At 41.8% G+C, this 18856-nt stretch overlaps 1 protein-coding gene across 7 annotated transcripts in view; it reads right to left on the bottom strand.

The window, feature by feature from the left end:
- SASH1 (SAM and SH3 domain containing 1) overlaps window positions 1–18856 on the bottom strand; it is a 322353-nt gene that overhangs the window by 128559 nt on the left and 174938 nt on the right. The gene's annotated exons all lie outside the window — the stretch shown is intronic.

Below are 18856 nucleotides of genomic sequence, written 5' to 3'. Positions count from 1 at the left end.
TGTAAGCAACTTTTTTTTCCTTCCATTCATGGATGTTTTAGGGGTAACTGGAGTCTATTAAAGAATACTTATCTCCAAGTGCCAGGGCCTAAGTAGATTACTACTATTGCCAGGGGAGAGTGAGGTGCAAATTAAAATTTATGTGAAAGACACTTGGTACTTCTTAAGCATTTCTTAAGTGAGCTCTGATTTTCTCAATCCTTAAATCAAAATCTAGCCAAAACGATCCCTCATACTTATAAAACTGTAAGCCTCTTAAACATCTTGAAATACGGTTTGTCAGACATATACATGCTTTTTTAACACCTTAACTACAAGTCATAACGAGTCGTAAGTATCAACGTTGAGTCTAGCTTCAGGCCATGAAGGATATGTAACAACATGAATTTCACCAAAATGGAGATTAAGGATTTGAAAAACGAATGGAAAACCCATCAAGAGTATAGCCTGCATAGAAGCTTTGGCCAATATTCCCATTATGGTCTCTGAGAATAATATTCCAAACAACTGGGGATTTCATGCTTCATATTAATTTCATCAAATTTTACATAGAAAATTACTAAAAACTCAAATGACATTTCTTTTTATTTCCTATAGTTTTATACACAGCCTTGCACATGGTGAAGGCTCAATACATGTTGACTAAATGTAACTGCATAATGCTGAATTACATAATGGTGAATTACACAAAACTAATTTTATTCATGTGTGTTTGTATAATGGAAAAAAATTTTTATATTGCATTTCTCTTGGACGCCAGGACACCTAGTAAAGTGCTCAATCAGTATTTAGCATCGGGTTGAATGACAGGCTTACATATTTAATCATATAAATATAAATTCATGACATTGCTTAAATAAAAATACAGATCTGGGACTTCCCTGGTGGCGCAGTGGTTACGAATCCGCCTGCCAATGCTTGGGACACGGGTTTGAGCCCGGGTCTGGGAAGATCCCACATGCCGTGGAGCAACTAAGCCCGTGTGCCACAACTACTGAGCCTGTGCTCTAGAGCCTGCAAGCCACAACTACTGAGCCCACGTGACTAGAGCCCGTGCTCTGCTAAAAGAGAAGCCACCGCAATGAGAAGCCCACGCGCAGCAACAAAGACCCAACACAGCCAAAAATAAATAAAATTTAAAAAAAAAACAAAGAAAGCACTAAAAAAAAAAATACAGATCTGGGAGGCAATTTTTATGTCTGTGCCTCAGATTTATGGGCAAAAGCTTTATTTTATACCACTGGGTAGCTTGTGACACTACAGAGTGTTACAATATAGGTTACAATGAGATCCTTCTTAGAATACCTGTTACCTCTAATGTGATGTAGTCGTTTATTACCTCATAAGAGTTCCGTTTACTATGGAATGTGAATTTTTGTGCAGCTTCTAATTTAGATTGTCCTAGAGAGAAAAGGTAATGGTAGTAATATGGTTCCTTGGTTTACAGGAAGGTATGCGTCTTGTCTCAAGAGAACCGACTGAGAACTTAAAGAACTTTCTGAGATTAAACAACAACAACAACAACTATTCTAGAACACAAGTGATCTCTTTTGTGATTTGAACATGCAAGCATTAAAAATATAACCATGAGCACTGCTTTCCACAACACTGCCTTTTTCTTATAACAAAAGCACACTCACCTCGTTATTTTATCCGTTTCTCATGGTGAGTACTCATTGGGACCACTCTACAAAACACTCTCTACCAGAGATGTGTTCACGACCTCCAACTGACATACACCAGGAGGTTTTCCAAAGACATCTTCCTGATGGGAGAAGTAGCAGTACTGGTTTCAGGCTAAGGGTGTGTTCTGTTACGGCCTGTGGTGAAAGTGACTCTGCAAGGGACCAGACTTGGTCATTTGATACGTGCTTCACGACCTGCCTCCAGGAGTTCAACTTTATTGAAAGCACAGGGAATCACCTTCTGCCGTCTGGCTTTAAATACAGATAGTAGTTTTTAAGGACAATCTTGAAGTCACTTAGGTAGGAAATTTCTTAGCTAGCCCCAAGGCGACGTTGGTATAAAAATTCCACCCTTCTCTTATGCTCTTATTCTTCTCTTAATTCTCTTATTAGAACATTGATGGCAATTTTCATAGCATTTTCTGACATTTTAAAGAAAACAAAAGCAAACTTGAGAGTTCATTTAAGCAAAAATTAAAACTGGAGAATGTTTAAGTTCAATATTGCTATTCACACAATACTATCTTCTAAGAACTCTTACTAATTGGGTATACAGTTAATAATCGTTGGCCTCTACAAGGTACAAGTCACCATGAGGCACCAGGTATTGTGGCAAATGCTCTGAAGGATACAGGGATGCAATTAAAGCCAGCCATCTTGGTGCTTATAATCTGGTAGAAGGGATGAGACAAGTACATGAATAATAATAAAAGGTAGGAAAGAACAGATATCATATGAAAAGTATCATAAAACTGCAACAGTAATTCAGAAGGACAAGTGTCACTTGCCTTAGGGAACCAATGAAAACACTGCAGAGATGGCATTGGAGCAGGATGCAGTGACACGTGTAGAGGGAAAATGACTGTCTAGGCACAAGAAATGGGGTAGAAGGGAGGCAGAGACTGTTTTCCTTCACAACAAATCTCTTGAAATTATGCGATAATGAATGTACTTCATAATAATAAAAGCTAAGGGAGTACCTTACACCATATACAATAAATAACTCAAAATGGGTCAAAGACCTTAAATATAAGAGCTGAAACTATAAAACTCTTAGAAGAAAACATAGGGGAACATCGTTTTGGCAATGACTTCTCGGATATGACATCAAAAGCACAGGCAACAAAAGAAGAATTAGATAAATTGAACTTCATCAAAATTATAAATTTTTTAATACACTGTTATATATAAAATCAACAAGGACCTACTGTACAGCACAAGGAACTCTACTCAATACTCTCTAGTAACCTATATGGGAAAAGAATCTGAAAAATAATAGATATATGTATTACTGAACCACTTTGCTGTACATCTGAAACTAACACAACATTGTAAATCAACTATACTGAAATATAAAATAAAAATTAAAAAAACAAAACTTTTGTTCATCAAAGGACACTATTAACAGTGTAAAAAGGCAACCCAGGGAATGGGAGAAAATCATATATTTATTTGATAAGGGATTAATATCCAGAATACATAAAGAACTCCTACAACACAACAACAAAAGCTACCCAATTTGAAAATGGGGGAAAAAAATGAAAAAACAAAAAAACTTGAACAGACATTTCTCTTAAGAAAATATACAGATGGCCAAAAAGCATATGAAAAGATGCTCACCATCACTAATCATTAGGGAGATACAAATCAAAACCACAGTAAGGCATCACTTCACAGCCATTAGAATGGTTACTATTTTTTAAAAAAGGAAAGAAAGAAACAAAAGAATGAGCATCGGCAAGGATATGAAGAAACTGGAACCTTTGTACACTGTTGGTGGGAATGTAAACAGTATGGAGATTCCCCCCAAAATTAAAAATAGAATTACCATATGTTCCAGGAATTCCACTTCTGGGTATATACCCCCAAAGAATTGAAAGCAGAGACTCAGAGAGTTAATTGTACACCCATGTTCACAGCAGCACTATTCTCAATAGCCAAATGGTGGAAGCAATTCAACTGTCTATTGATGGATGGATGGATAAATGGATAAACAAAATGTGGTAAATACATACAATGGAATATTATTCAGTGTTAAAAAGGAAGGGAGACTTCCCTGGTGGTCCAGTGGTAAAGAATCCGCCTTACAATGCAGGGGATGCGGGTTCAATCCCTCGTCAAGGAACTAAGATCCCACATGCCTAGGGCAACTAAGCCGGCGCGCCACAACTACTGAGCTCGCGTGTCTCAACTAGAAAGCCCCCGTGCCACAAACTACAGAGCCCACACGCTCTGGAGCCCACGCATCACAGCTAGAGAAGAAAAAACCCACACGCCTCAACTAGAGAGAAGCCCTCACGACGCAACGAAGATCCCACAGGCCACAACGAAAGATCTCATGTGCCGCAACTAAGACCTGACGCAGCCAAAAATAAGTAAAATAAATAAAAGCATAATAAATAAATCTTTAAGAAAAAAACAAAAAAAAGGAAGGAAATTCTGACACATGCTGCTACATGGGAAAACCTTGAGGAAACTATACTAAGTGAAATAAGCCTGTCCCAAAAGAACAAATACTATATAATTCCACTAACGTGAGATGGTTAAGAGAGGCCAAATCCATAAAGACAGAAAGGAGAATGGTTGCCAGGAGCTCGGGGGAGCAGGGAGTGGGGAGCTATTGTTTAGCAGGACTCAGGTTTCAGTTTTGCAGGATGAAGAGTTCTGTCGATGGGTGGTGATGAGAGCACAGTGAGAATATATTTAAAACCACTGAAATGTACACTTAAAAATGGTTAGGATGACAATTTTTTTTTTTTTTTTTTTTTTGCGGTACACGGGCCTCTCACTGTTGTGGCCCCTCCCGTTGCGGAGCACAGGCTCCGGATGCGCAGGCTCAGCGGCCATGGCTCATGGGCCCAGCCACTCCGCGGCATGTGGGATCTTCCCGGACCGGGGCACGAACCCGTGTCCCCTGCATCGGCAGGCGGACTCTCAACCACTGCGCCACCAGGGAAGCCCAGGATGGCAAATTTTATGTTATGCGTATTTTACTAGAGTCTTTAAAGAAATAATTTTTTGAACTGAAAAAAAAAAAAAGCTAAATCAAACTAAAACAAGTTCAACCCTCCTTACTGACCCTCTTGCAATGAACAACGCCTTCCTAGACCTGAGAAGGGCCTGCCACCCCCCGCCCTCAGATTCTCCCTGCTCCTCTTTGCCTTCCGGCCAATTCCCTAGGGCCAGATCCTTCCTGGACTACCTGGATTCCTATTCCAACCTCTTGGCACTCAAGCTCCACAGGTCACCCGTAAGTTGTCCTAGAAGAAGACGTACATATGTTGGCTGTCTCTCTGCTAGGTGCTGATGGACAAGACAGCATTCTCTCTAAGCTTGAGCACTGAATTTAGAAATCTGTATACAAACAGTAACACACATAACAACAAACTAAAATAACACATACCAATTGCATTTATTTATAACTTCTTTTTCAACTCTTGCAGTTCAGAAACAGATTTCACTCCCATCAGTGAGGGCTGCACTGGAGCTCCTAACGATGTCCTTCAGAGGTATTCTTTGAGGTGCATATGGTGAGAATTCCAACCAAAAGAAACAGGCAAACAAACACAAGCATTGCTGAACAAATTCTTATCTGACTAAAATGCTGGCTTGTGTTCAAAGTTTGCTTTTCCTTAGGTCAGACCAGGTGACTGGCACCCAGTAATGAGAAACATGCCCATCTGGCCTGTTCTACAGCCCTGCCCCTGCTTCATTCCCATCCTCAAGTCAGTGTGACATGGGCGTAAACACACCTCCACCTGGAGCAAACGGCTCTAGATTCTCCATTGCTTTGGCGGCCACCGCCCAGCGCAAGATGGGTTGGGTTCCAAGGATTATCTTGTCAGTTTCTCTTTTGAGGGTTCTTTTTTTTTTTGAGGTAACAAAACTGAGCTTTAATCTTAGCAAAACTGGACACATCCCAAGGTCAGGCCACCCAGTCCAGTTTTTCTCAGGATGTGCTGGGATACAGATGCAGAGCGTACTCGCCAGCGTAACAAGTTTCTATGGGAAAATGGAGTCCAAGATGAATTCACCCCCAGGGGAGTGAGGGAGGGTGCACAGCCTCAAGGTGTCACTGGTGGCCATTTTCACCTGGGCAGTGAAGGTCCAGGGGTGACGATGGGCTGCAGGTGGATGGCGGACCAGGTGGTGAGAGGAAGGGATAAAGGCAGGAGCAGGTGAGTGAGGAGGGGGTGGGAACGCTGAGGAGCAGATGCGCAGGAAAGGTAGCGGGTGGGCGCGAGAGTTCCTTGGCATCTTGCACTCTCAGCCCTGCTGCAAACCAGCCCTAAAGTAGAACAGCGGGGGGGGGGGTGGGAATTGGGGCCGAATCTCCTGTTCTCCTCGTGCCCCTGAACCAAGTACTACCAACGTAGGGGTGGGGGCATGAAGAGGTGCGGGCAGAAGGGGCATCTTCTCTGGTCTTCTTCGTCCCTGCTTGTCCCTCTCTAGGGACAAGATGTTTTCTACAACCGTGGTCATCATTATCTGCTGATGTTCTCTCTCTCTCTCCCTCCCCCACCCCACTCTCACACACACACACATGCACACACACACGTAAACACTCACCCACACATGACCCCAGGGTGATCTCAGGCAGGAGGTGAGGACTACAATGCCAGGGCCAAAGGGACAGGCAGGCCTATGAGAGGGGCCTCCCTGTGCCCCATTTTCAGGGTATGCAGCACCAAGAGGAAAAGAGAGGGGGAGGAGAGACAAGAAGCAGGAGGAGTGACCCCGCATTTGAGCATCTGCTCATTGGCAGGAAGGCCTGTAAACTAGGGGCTTTTGGTCCAGCTATGCTATGGACAGAATCAACCGTCTGCTCCAAGTCTATGAAGAGCTAGTGTTGGTTCATTCCTGGGTCCTCACCCAAGCTTCCAACACTTGCCTTATTACTGGTTCCCTGTCCACTATTCTGCAGTTCCATGTGACCATACAACAGGCTCTCACTCGCGGAGGGAGGGAGGGAGGGAGGAAGGGCAAGCTGCTGCCTTGGAGAGGTACGGACCTCACAAGCAATACACAGTGGGGGAGGTGAGGGTGCTAGGAAGTCAGTTTGGAAAAGATGCCGGTACCAAATGCACTTTTCTATTGTATCCAGTTTTTACAAAGATCATCCTCATTGGACCCTGGGTTTTCACATTTGGATATCCATTTTAGGACAGCAGCCTATCCCTTAGAACCATACTAAAATACAGGTTTACATAAGCAAATTTTAAAGCAGGAAAAGACTTTTTTTTATCATCAAATATACTTTCATTGGGAGCCTTTTCTCCTCTAATCAGAAGTTTGAACCTGTTAACATATTTTATGTTTTTATTAGTCAATGGATTCATTCTTGTAATAAAGGCACTTTTTCCCAGAATTATACTTTCCAAAATTTACTGCTTTAAAAACTTTCTTATTTATGCTTATTTTAAACACTAAGAGTAATAAGAAAGCCTCACTTTTTGAGGATAGAAATTCAAAGATGTTCAAAATGCCATTGTCATTGTCATTCATTTCACAGCTATTTATTGATCATCTAGTACATGCTGGGAACTCTTCTAGCCACAGAAATGCAGTAGTGAAGAATGTATTTATTATACATTCACTACAGAAAGGTGAAAGACAGAACACGAAGTACTGTGGGATTCTGAAGTAGACTGGTACAGACTGCACAACCTTGGGAATACACTAAAACCAGGGAACTGTACACTTAAAAGAGTGAGTTTTATGGTATGTGAATTACATCTCAAAAAAAAATCATTTTACAAAGCCCTATGGGAGTGTTCTGAAGGGAGATAATATGTGCTTTCACATGTTAGGTATTCAATAAACGCTTTACAAAGAACACAATCAGTTGTGGTATTTAATTAAAAGAAGATTCCTACTTGAAAAAAATATATATATATAATCTTGGTTATTACTGTAGTCAGCATTATCATTCTAACTATAAGTGCCCTTATAAGTCCAGCCCTGTTAAATTCATCCAAACCTTACCTGTTTCCTTGTGTTGATCCAGGTTATGGCACAGAATAAGCTGAGCAATTGTACAAGTTCTTGTCCAATTACTCAGAAACCAGCCTCGTGCTTGATTTGAGGTTGTAGAGTCCCGACCCTAGCGTGAGGCACCTGCTCCTCCAGACCAGTTCAGCTAAGCTTTCCAACCAAAAGCATCACCACCTTTACCTTTTCTATTGTCCTAATGCTTAACGCATCTCCAGGTGAACGGATGGATACTAGAATTTGCTGTAAGCAGATCTCTATGTATCACCCACTTATGAATATGACTAACAGAATCTTATCCTTGGATGTCTTGTTCTATTGCAACATGAACTTCCTGAAATGAGGCTTATATTTTCTGTGACTAAAAACTCCTCCATGACACCACCTACGTTACTGAGACACGCCAGAAAAGCACTAAATATTGGTTTTACTTGGCTGTTTTTACCAGTTCCCTGTATTCACGTTCAGGAAGAATAATACGTATCATCATTTAGCTGCCTCTAGAATAGTTATCACATAATACGCTAAAATTACAATATTTAGAACCCTGTAATATTCTGTTAAACTACATTTTCAAGAAAAGGATACAGGTAAAACAGCAAAATGTTTTATTTTACTTTATTTACTTTCTTTATTATTTTACCTTTCACGTTATTTTACCTTCTTTAATGGAATTGTTGAAACGTCTATTACCCCTTGTGTTCTGTAACAATGTAGGGAATATAATTCAACAGATACTTTTTAATTTACAAGGTTTTTGGCCCCTCTTCTAAATAGTCCAGACTGTCGAGATTCTTGAGTTCTGTTTACTTTTTAAATGTTCTGTGTCTCCATCTGTGAACATTTCCTACCACTATCAGATGACCGTCTCTAGCAATGAGTCAACCCTCTTTTAATTTACTGCTTCTAATCTGTCGTAGGTAAAACATCACGTACGTTCATTTGTGAGTGTCACGTACGTTCATTTGTGAGTGTGTATTTGTGTGTATGTAAAGAGAGAAAAAAGAGATGAAGAAGTAAAGAATGAACAAATAGAAAATTGGAAATTCCAGGAAGCTACTTAAAACCCAACTGTTTAGAATTGTTATCCTTGGTAAGTATTAGGAGACTTTAAACTTCTACTTTAAGGAATTTTTGTGAGGTTTTCTTTAAAAAAAAATTTATAATGAGTGTATTATTGTAATTTGTATAATAAAAATTACTTTATATTATATTATTGTTTATAATATCACACATTTAAATTATATTACCCAAACACTTAAAGTAATCTGTAAATCAAGATTTACTCCCTGGGGAGGAGTGGGGGAGGAGGAGGTGGGGGGGGTGAGGAGGCAGGGAGGGGGGAGGAGGAGGGGGGGAGAGGGGGAAGAGGGGGGGAGGGCTGCTTTGGGAGGAATCTCCTGAGAATAAAAATGCAAGGTTAGTGGGTGGCCTGGGGGGGTGGGGTTCAGAGATTTTGCTCTGACCTCCTGGTTTCAAATTCCATCTCTGATACCTACCAGCTATTAGATTTTTAATAAGTCCTACTTACTTAGTATTCCTATTATAAATAATACTTTATTCACTGAGCCCTAGCATGTACCCAGGAACTCTTCCTGGTGCTTTACAAACATTATCTTATTTAACCTTTACAACATCTGATGAAGCAGCCCTGTCATCCCCATCTGGCAGTGCCCAAACCGAGGTTCCAGGCAGGTCCCAAGCAGTAAATGTCCAGACAGGTGGGCGACGCAGCTTCCCTACCAAGTTATTTGATCTCTCTTTGGGAGCATTATTTTCTGCCTCTGCCCAACTGAAATCATAAGATTACTAATACCCATCTCATATGGATATTAAAACTAAATAAGGTAGTACATGTGGATGTCTCATAAACTCCAATGTACTTTTTACTTTTATTTTTTAATTTTATTTTACTATTTTTAAATTTTATTTATTTAATTAATTTATTTTTGGCTACATTGGGTTTTCATTGCTGTGCACGGGCTTTCTGTAGTTGCAGCGAGTGGGGGCTACTCTTTGTTGCGGTGCGCGGGCTTCTCATTGTGGTGGCTTCTCTTGTTGCAGGGCACGGGCTCTAGACGCGTGGGCTTCAGTAGTTGTGGCACATGGGCTCAGTAGTTGTGGCTCGTGGGTTCTAGAACGCAGGCACAGTAGTTGTGGTGCACAGGCTTAGTCGCTCCGTGGCATGTGGGATCTTCCCGGACCAGGGCTCGAACCCGTGTCCCCTGCACTGGCAGGTGGATTCTTAACCACTGTGCCACCAGGGAAGCCCCCAATGTACTTTTAAAATGTCATTATTACAATAATTATCAGCATCGTTGTTATGGCCTCCTCACACTTTACCCTTCCTTTCTAGTTACTGGCAGTATTTTAGGTACTGAGTTTTACGTATGTTAGGCTATACTGGTGATCAACGATACAAAATAGCTTCATTGATAATTATCAGAAAATCACCAGCATTTAAAAGATTCATTAGAAACACTAAATGGTGAGTTTTTACTTAAGCTAAAATTCTCCTTTAGAAAGAAAGTTTTAATCTTCATGAGTCAAGTAACTGACTCCAATGAAGAATTCAGATAAAATATCAAAACAGATTCCAAAAGATGAAAGAGATCAAAGGAGTATCTTGGAGAAGTGAAACCCACACCCCAAGGAGAAAGGATATCCACACACAAACAAAAATACCCTTTGAAATCACAGCTGGAAATCTGTCTTCCTCTTGGCATCTTTGTTAAGAAGCCATGTCTCTGTTATCGCACACATTAAAAAATAACATACACTCCCACAAACACATCCAGATGTTCACGAATATTCATGATGTGCTTCCAATCTGGTTTGGACATGCCCTTGATTTATTTTTGATTAAGTTCCATCAGCTTCTGCTGGGGTCCATGAGATGGATGACATTGCTGTAGCACAAATTTTGAACATCTTCATATTCTAAATAATTGCAGAAGGTCTCTCAAACTATCCCTTAGAAATAAATGATTTATGCACAAACCTCAGAATAACCAAAGACAGAGAAATTGGTTTACTCCTGAACCCAAATTCTAAGACCACTTCTACAGTTGATCAATTAAGCCTCCACTTCTAAAACAAAGGTTGACATGGGGGATGGGGGGGAGGGCAAAAAACTAGAATCTGATGTCCTTTTTCAAGTAATACAGTGAGACTTGAAAGGAAAGGCAACAGACATGCTCTGAAGTTACTAAGATGTATTTTCCAGTCACCAAGTTACTCTGTGTCCTTCCAAACACCAAATGGTTGAAAAGCCAGAAAGACCAACTGAACCAACTGCATAGAACAAAGTAGCTCAACATTTTACCATCTTGCTTTCTTCCATTTGAAATAAAATTCTCGAAACTTCCAAATGGAAAAAAAAAAAAAAAGGCAGCTCCAAATCAAAAACTACTGCTGAAACCGGTGTAATAATCTTCTCAAAACAGGTGGCCAGAGAAAGGTCCAGTCAATATACTTGGTGTTCCGGAGCCCAGTTCTTTCTGTCCTTAGTCATTTCAGTTGGTTCACAGGAGCTGTGGTGAGAGATCCCCCTAATATATGGACCTAGTCTAGGGCATTCCCTGGCGGTCTAGTGGTTAGGGCTTGGCACTCTCACTTCCGGGGCCCAGGTTCAGTCCCAGGTTGGAGAACTAAGATCCCGCAGTGGCTAAAAACAAACAAAATAAAATAAAATACGGACCTAGTCTATAGCCATACCACCCTGATCACGCCCCATCTTATCTGATAAAATGTGGACCTATAAGGTCAGAAGGCCAACGTGAGGTGTGTGTTCTGACACCAGAGAAGGCTCAACACTCTGCTCCAGGTGACCTCCTGTCGGGGCCTGCTCACATCTGTGTAATCCCATTCCAGACCCAACCCTTGCCATTTCAACCAAGCTGGGCCTTGGAGGACAGGAGGATCAACCACTTGGCCTGGGCCACTCAGCCTCCGCCGAGGATCTCAAACTTAGACCTTTGACAATAACAAAAAACACTGTAGATACAGCTACAGAAACCCATTCTTAGGGCCTGAAAATAAGGAAACATTCATCACACTCCTTTACCTTTTGTCTCAAGACCATACTGCCTCTAGTGTGCCACAAATTAGCATGTTTAAGTAGCCTATAATTAGCTTGTGATTAGCATAAATAAATTACACTGTAATCTTCCACGTTAAAAGTGTTTAATTGTTAAATGTAGACATTGAGATCACACTATACTTTTGGTAACCTGGTTTTAATATTCCAGGGCTCCAAAATGCACCTGGCCTGGGCCTCACTTAACTTTGAAAGGTCCCGATTCCAAAAACAGGGACACCCCTTTCCCCTCCAAGCCCAGATTCTGCCATCAAAAAGTGGCCTCTTTAATTTCTTGGCTTTTTTCCCCAATTATTGTCAATTTGATTAACATCTAGGAATGCTCTCTGTTGTATGTAAATGAAAACAGCTACAAAGCTCAGACTTTTTTCCCTTTCTGGCAAGCATTTATACTTTGAGCAGAATGCCATTTTGGTGTTTAATCCCCCGGGCACATTGTGTTTATAAATGCAAACAAACAAAAATCAGTCATTTCTGAATGCTCAGGGGCAAAACCAGAAAAAGAAGCTGATGTTGTTGATTCCTATTCGAAAAGTCTGATGAAGACGGCTCAACTATTCTATCACACATAGCACATCTCATCTGTCCGTCTCCATAATGGTAGGAGCCGTCTACAAAGGTCTCTAAGTTTAAGAGGATGGAAGCATACCTAAATTGATCCTAAGTATAATAAAAATCTTCTTAATTATGAGAGGTACGGGATGCCAAGATCAAATCTGGCAGCCCAGAGACCTATTCATATTTATGTCCATGTTAACGTGGTGCAACGAACAAAACAATGCTAAGTTGGGACTGGGCATTTGACTACAAATGGGACTTTGTCTGAGGAGCCCAAGCAGAGAACTGTATTACCATCCGGCTTAAGACATAAAGCCTCAGTGTATTTTGACATCAAGTGTGTAAATCCCACAGCAGAATGTGGTTCAGACTCAACTGTCTAAGGCCCATGTTTCTGACTGCAATCTGCAAATCAACAGTAGCCCAAAGCTAGCAAATAATGTCCATTAAGACAAAACGAAACAAAACAAAAGCAAATGCCCTGGTGCAACAGTTGGGCTTTAGCATTTAGCAGTTGAATATTCAAAGTCAGGACAATTTGCAACACAGCTCACATATTTATCCTGGGGGTGAGAATTAAGAATTCAGGTAGCCTCCTGGGGCAGCCAGTGTTCCCTAAGCACTGAGGTGGAGGCAACCCTTATCTTTTCTTGAATATCTTTTCTTGAATATTCAGGTAGCTCAAAGGTACAGGAAACCTGTTTTCCAAAGGCTTTGCAGTCTCTAGCAAATAACAAAAGAAGAGCAGTCAATAAAACAAAACAGAACTCCCCACGGAGACTGGACTAGTCTGCATGACTGGGGAAAGCCACAAGGTCACCTTGGCCCAGCCGGTCAACTATTGCGAAATGGTAATTATTTTTGTTTCGTCTTGTGAATGGTGATGAATCAGAGCAACGTTCTATCTTTTTATATCATTAATGATCCAAGGGCCTGTGAAAGGACAGCATGTATCTTTTCTCTGCACACCTGTTTATGCCTTAGGTTCCAGCCCTAGTAAACTTCTCTCAGTGGCCCATAAAAGCCACATTTTCTCTCATTTTTGACCTTTTCACTAACTTGTGACCTCTGCTTTAAATTACTCTGCACTGTCTACACCTCGCTCCCCAACCAGATTAATCTTCTGTGTTTCCTTACAGTTGAGCTTGGATATCACCTCCTCCAGGAAGCCTTCTTTGATTTTCCTAAACTGGGTCAGGGGCTCTCTTGTGTACTCCTGCAGGGCATTTTAATAGTCTGATTAGGGAATTCCCTGCCAGTCCAGTGGTTAGGAGTTGGCACTTTCACTGCTGTGGGCTGGGGTTTGATCCCTGATCAGGGAACTAAGATTTCACAAGCTGCGCAGTGTGGCCAAAAAAAAAAAAAAAAAAAGTCTGCTTACTTGTCTAAAGCCCCCACTAAACTGTGACATCTTTGTGGATGGGGAACACATCTTTACCTGTATTTCTGGAATGACAACATCTCAGATGCTTGACGCTCATTTAATAGTTTTAAATAATTACATACACAAATGAATTCAACAAATACTTACTGAGCACCTATTATGTGCCATGCACTGTTCTCCATGCTGGAATACAGAAAGGACCAAAACAGACTGACAAAAATGCCTGTCCTCAAACTAGGATTTCCTGGGAAGGGATATGAGGGAACTTTGTGGGGTGTCCTGCATCATGCTGGGGTGTGGATAACATGCCTATATCCACTTGACAAAACTGGATAGCTAAGATGCAAGCATTTCAATATGTAAATTTTACCTCACAAAGAACTTTAAAAAAATAATAATTAAGCAGGCGTGAAGGGGCTTCCCTGGTGGTGCAGTGGTTAAGAATCCGCCTGCCAATGCAGGGGACACAGGTTCGAGCCCTGGTCCAGGAAGGTCCCACGTGCCGCGGAGCAACTAAGCCCATGTGCCACAACTACTGAGCCTGCGCTCTAGAACCCAAGAGCCACAACTACTGAGCCTGTGCTCTAGAGCCCGTGTTCCGCAATAAGAGAAGCCACCACAGTGAGAAGCCCGCGCACAGCAACGAATACCCAGTGCAGCCAGAAATAAATAAATAAAAATAAATAAATAAAAAAGCAGGCGTGAAGAGTAAAGATGAAGTGAGAATGGCAGGATGCTGGTAACTGTTGAAGCTGGGTAAGAGGCACAGGAAGTTTGTTATAGTATGCTGTTTATATATGTTTGATATTTCCCAAAATAAAAGCTAAAAGAAACCTCTGCACTCAGGTGAGTAAATATTAATGAAGTACAAATAACAGATACTCCTGCATCATGACAGGAGCTTTTGAACCAGGAATAGAAAGGAAGGAAGAGAAATGAACAGTTATAGGTCACTTACAATGAGGGACCAGGCATACTTATAGCAGTTTTTTCATTTAATCCTTGTAACAACTTTATATTTTTACCCCATTTTATAGATGGGGGAACTGAAGCTTAGAAAGGTTACACAACTTGCCAGTTACGTACAACAGCCAGAATTTGAACCCAAGTCTTCCTGACTCCCCCAGTCTCCTTCCATCATGTTTCTCACACCCTTTTGCCACTGCGACAATCGCCGAGGCCAGGACTCCAGCTTGGACGTAGGGTAGGAGTGGTAGGGTCTGAAGAAGCCCCAAGAATCACCCCTAGTCACACCAGACACCACTCTTACTGCCTCCTGTCTTTGTCCAGAATTATACCTCAAAAGATTAAATTACGAAAATTGCTAGGAACAATAATTATGCCCCAGAATCATTCCTACACCCTCGGCAATGGTTCTGATATCACATTTCTCTGTGATAATATGTAACAGTCTCAGTCCTCGAAGACCTGGGTGAGTCCTGCCTGGGCTCCTGGCTCTTGAGGCCCACACAGGTGTGTTAACAGTTTGGCACAAACTGTAAGTCACCTGTAAGTGGCACAGAGATCCTGTAAGTGGTGACTTCTCTGTCAAGACTGTGATACACCAACCACTGTACAAACTTGTTTCTGCCGACATCCAAGCAGACTCAGCCGCAAAGATGCCGAGGAAGCGGACATGGCCGGTAATAAGAGGCTGCCTTGCGTGTGTCCCTCTCCTGGCCACGGTGTCACTCTGACAGATGTCAGACTTAGCATCACTAGACATGGGCCCATTATGGACTTGGAAAGCTGCTGTCATTTCCAAGCGCAGCTTCTCACAGCCAAAAAAACACACAGTGCTCAGGGATGTGCCCAAATGTATGGAAATTTGGGCAACTTCCCTGCTGTTCCCAACCACTAATGTCCTAATCCCCAGCAGAGGCAAGGGCTGTGGTCCAAACACACGGTTCCTTTAGGGCCCACTTGGTGCTAAATAGAAACTCTCATGACAGTTATAAATCTCAATCATAATCCATGCTTATGCTGTTGAATTTTCACCCATCTGTACTCTCTCTGTTACCTTCATCTAAACTAACTGGCCCCCAAAACACTTCATCAAGTAAGGGCTTTATTCCAGTCAGGGGCCAGGTGATTAGGTCCTAGAGAAGTAGTTTGATATCCAGTCCCAAATCAAAACCTTTTATTTTTCAGGGTTAAGTCAAGCATCTCTGTGGGCAGGGTGACTTTTTGGCTTGTCTGTTCTCCAGTTGACATGTAATTAGCTCTTAAGGACACTGCATTTTTGGACTTTTTAAAGCCAAACATCAATATCCAAATATCTATTCTGTCTATAGAACATTTCCTCAATCTCCCAAATTCACCCATAGGATGTGAAATGAAACAAACCCATAAAACCAATTTAAACCATCACCCCAAACTCTCTGCCCTCAAAGCTGTCTCTAATGACTTTTTCTACAGCAGATACAACAAACTTAATGCTATTGTTTTCCCTATAAATTGTTTTATGTTCCTAACATGTTACTATTTCCTCTTAGTGCTTTTGGTGGATTATTTCCTCTCCAAGTCATCTCATTTCTGCTTTTTTTTTTTTTCCTTTCTGCTTTTTTTTTTTTTTCTCTTTTTTCCTTTTTGGCTGAGCTGCACCACATGCAGGATCTTAGTTCCCTGGCCAGGGATCAAACCCGTGCCCCCTGCAGGGGAACCACAGAGTCCTAACCACTGAACCGCCAGGGAAGTCCCTCACTTCTGCTTTTGACAGGGCTGCCCACTAGCACAGAAAACAAGTATTAAGCTGCAGGTCCTCAGACCCCAAGCTGCCCCAAAAGCCTAGCATGCAAGAAGTTTGCCTACTTGTCTGAAGGCAGAATTCACAATCTAGAAATACAGGTAAATTCTGATGCAATAAAAAGTGGCGTTACGAAAAAAAAAAAAAAGTAGCATTACGGACTGAAAGTTGCAGCTTTTCAAGAAAATAAGTTCCCATCAGGACTCAATCTGTGATGAGCTAACCACCGTGAGAGGGAACTTTCCCTAAGTCGCCAGTGTTGCAAGCATGGCCTCAATGATGACCTTAAACAACCTCTAACTTCTGGACTCCTGAGCCGTGTGAAGGACCAAGACCATCTAACTTGGTCTTCAATACTTGCCTGGAATCTCATAGAAAGGGAACTGAATACGCTGACTTGGGATCTTACTTGTCTCACTAACTACACTTTAAAGGATGAAGAGAGTTTCCAGCTAGCTCCCATCAATTGTATCCACCACCACATTCCTGCACCTTTGATGAGAAGTAATTTAGCTCATGCAGTGTTTTCTCCCCACACTGTCTTTTGCCAAAGCTCTGGAACAGAGCACACCAAATTAGGCCTCTCTGTCTAAATGGGAAGAAGTTATTTATTCCACTTCCAGGCAGGCTTCCTTTTCTACCAAGAAGCTGCTTTCCAACGTACCCAAACACTGTGGAATGACTATGGTAACCTCAACTCTTAACCAGCTAGAATGTGGGGAAGAGCAGTTGAGCATCGTATCAAGGATCACCTGTCAATTCACAGCCATCATTTCCTCGCATGGTGAAATGTCCAAGGAAGCCACAGAGTATCCTATTATTCAAGGTCGAAATTGCAACATTCAAGAACTCAGTGCAATAATGAAGTTGTTGTTTGGCTGCAACCTTGCCAAAAAAAAAAGGCACTAACTGTGCCCCCACAGGAGAGCCTAATTAATTTTAACAGTCTTTTGCCACATGAGAATACTTTCTTAAAAGAAAGGAATAATGCCCCTCCCCACCCCCCCTCACACATGCCAGGGGACAAAGTTACAGGAAAGAAGCCCTTGGCAACAATGACGCCCATGTGCCTGCCTGGGCCAGGGCGTCAGGCTCCTGGAGTGATGGCTTTCTGCCCCCAACGGATGCTTCCATTATACTAACTCCTACCCATGTTGAACACTAAATCAGTGAACAAAAAGGAAAAAGGATCAATAGTTTTTTGACAGTTATGACATAAGAAATCTTCACGTGGACTGAGTTAAGGAAAGAAATGAAACTGCATAAGAGCACCAGCATCTTACTTAGAGTGGAAGTGAATGATGTCTACTTATGGAATATATAGCAGCGGTGCCTAAACCATTTGGTGGGTCCCTTATCCAATAGGTTTTTTCAAACATAAAAGGAATTTTTTTTTAATTTTTTTTGAGGAATCTTCATACTGTTTTTTTTTTAAATTAATTTATTTATTTTATATATATTTTTGCTGTGTTGGGTCTTCGTTTCTGTACGAGGGCTTTCTCTAGTTGCGGCGAGTGGGGGCCACTCTTCATCGCGGTGCGTGGGCCTCTCACTATCGCGGCCTCTCTCTTGTTGTGGAGCACAGGCTCCAGACGCGCAGGCTCAGTAGTTGTGGCGCACGGGCTTAGTTGCTCCGCGGCACGTGGGATCTTCCTGGACCAGGGCTTGAACCTGTGTCCCCTGCATTAGCTGGCGGATTCTCAACAACTGTGCCACCAGGGAAGCCCCAAAAGGAATTATTAATAAAAGAATTATCTGTTCCGAGTTACTAATTTTTTCATCTCTACTCGAAGTAGATTTATGGAAAATCACAAAATAAATAAGGATTCAATTGAATCAGTAGTTTTCAAACATTTTTTTAAAGGCAGAGGTACTGTTACTCAGAAAAGATCCACGTAGTCCCCTAATACATAAAAGATGCTTAAAAAGGAGCTGGTCCAGGGCTTCCCTGGTGGTGCTGTGGTTGAGAGTCCACATGCCGATGCAGGGGACACGGGTTCGTGCCCCGGTCCGGGAAGATCCCACATGCCGCGGAGCGGCTGGGCCCGTGAGCCATGGCTGCTGAGCCTGCGCTCCGCAACGGGAGAGGCCACAACAGTGAGAGGCCCGCATACCGCAAAAAAAAAAAAAAAAAAAAGGAGCTGGTCCAGATAAGGAAACACGGAGTGTTGAGCCTTTTCTTCTGCCTCTCATTCCTAAAATGGTCTTAAGGTCACCACAATGAAACAGAACAACTTGAGAAGCACTGAACCAAAATGAACCCAAGACCTATATAGCAAATTTAAATTAATAAATGCAGAAGTTTTGGTAAGATACTTTCTAGTAAATGTACAACACGGAAATACAAGCACACATATAGACTATATAGACCTAAACTCTGTATTTACTGTTTA

This window comes from Globicephala melas, chromosome 14, assembly GCF_963455315.2.
Source record: "Globicephala melas chromosome 14, mGloMel1.2, whole genome shotgun sequence".
In the NCBI taxonomy this organism is placed as follows: domain Eukaryota; kingdom Metazoa; phylum Chordata; class Mammalia; order Artiodactyla; family Delphinidae; genus Globicephala; species Globicephala melas.
This window is presented reverse-complemented; position numbering and strand designations above follow the sequence as displayed.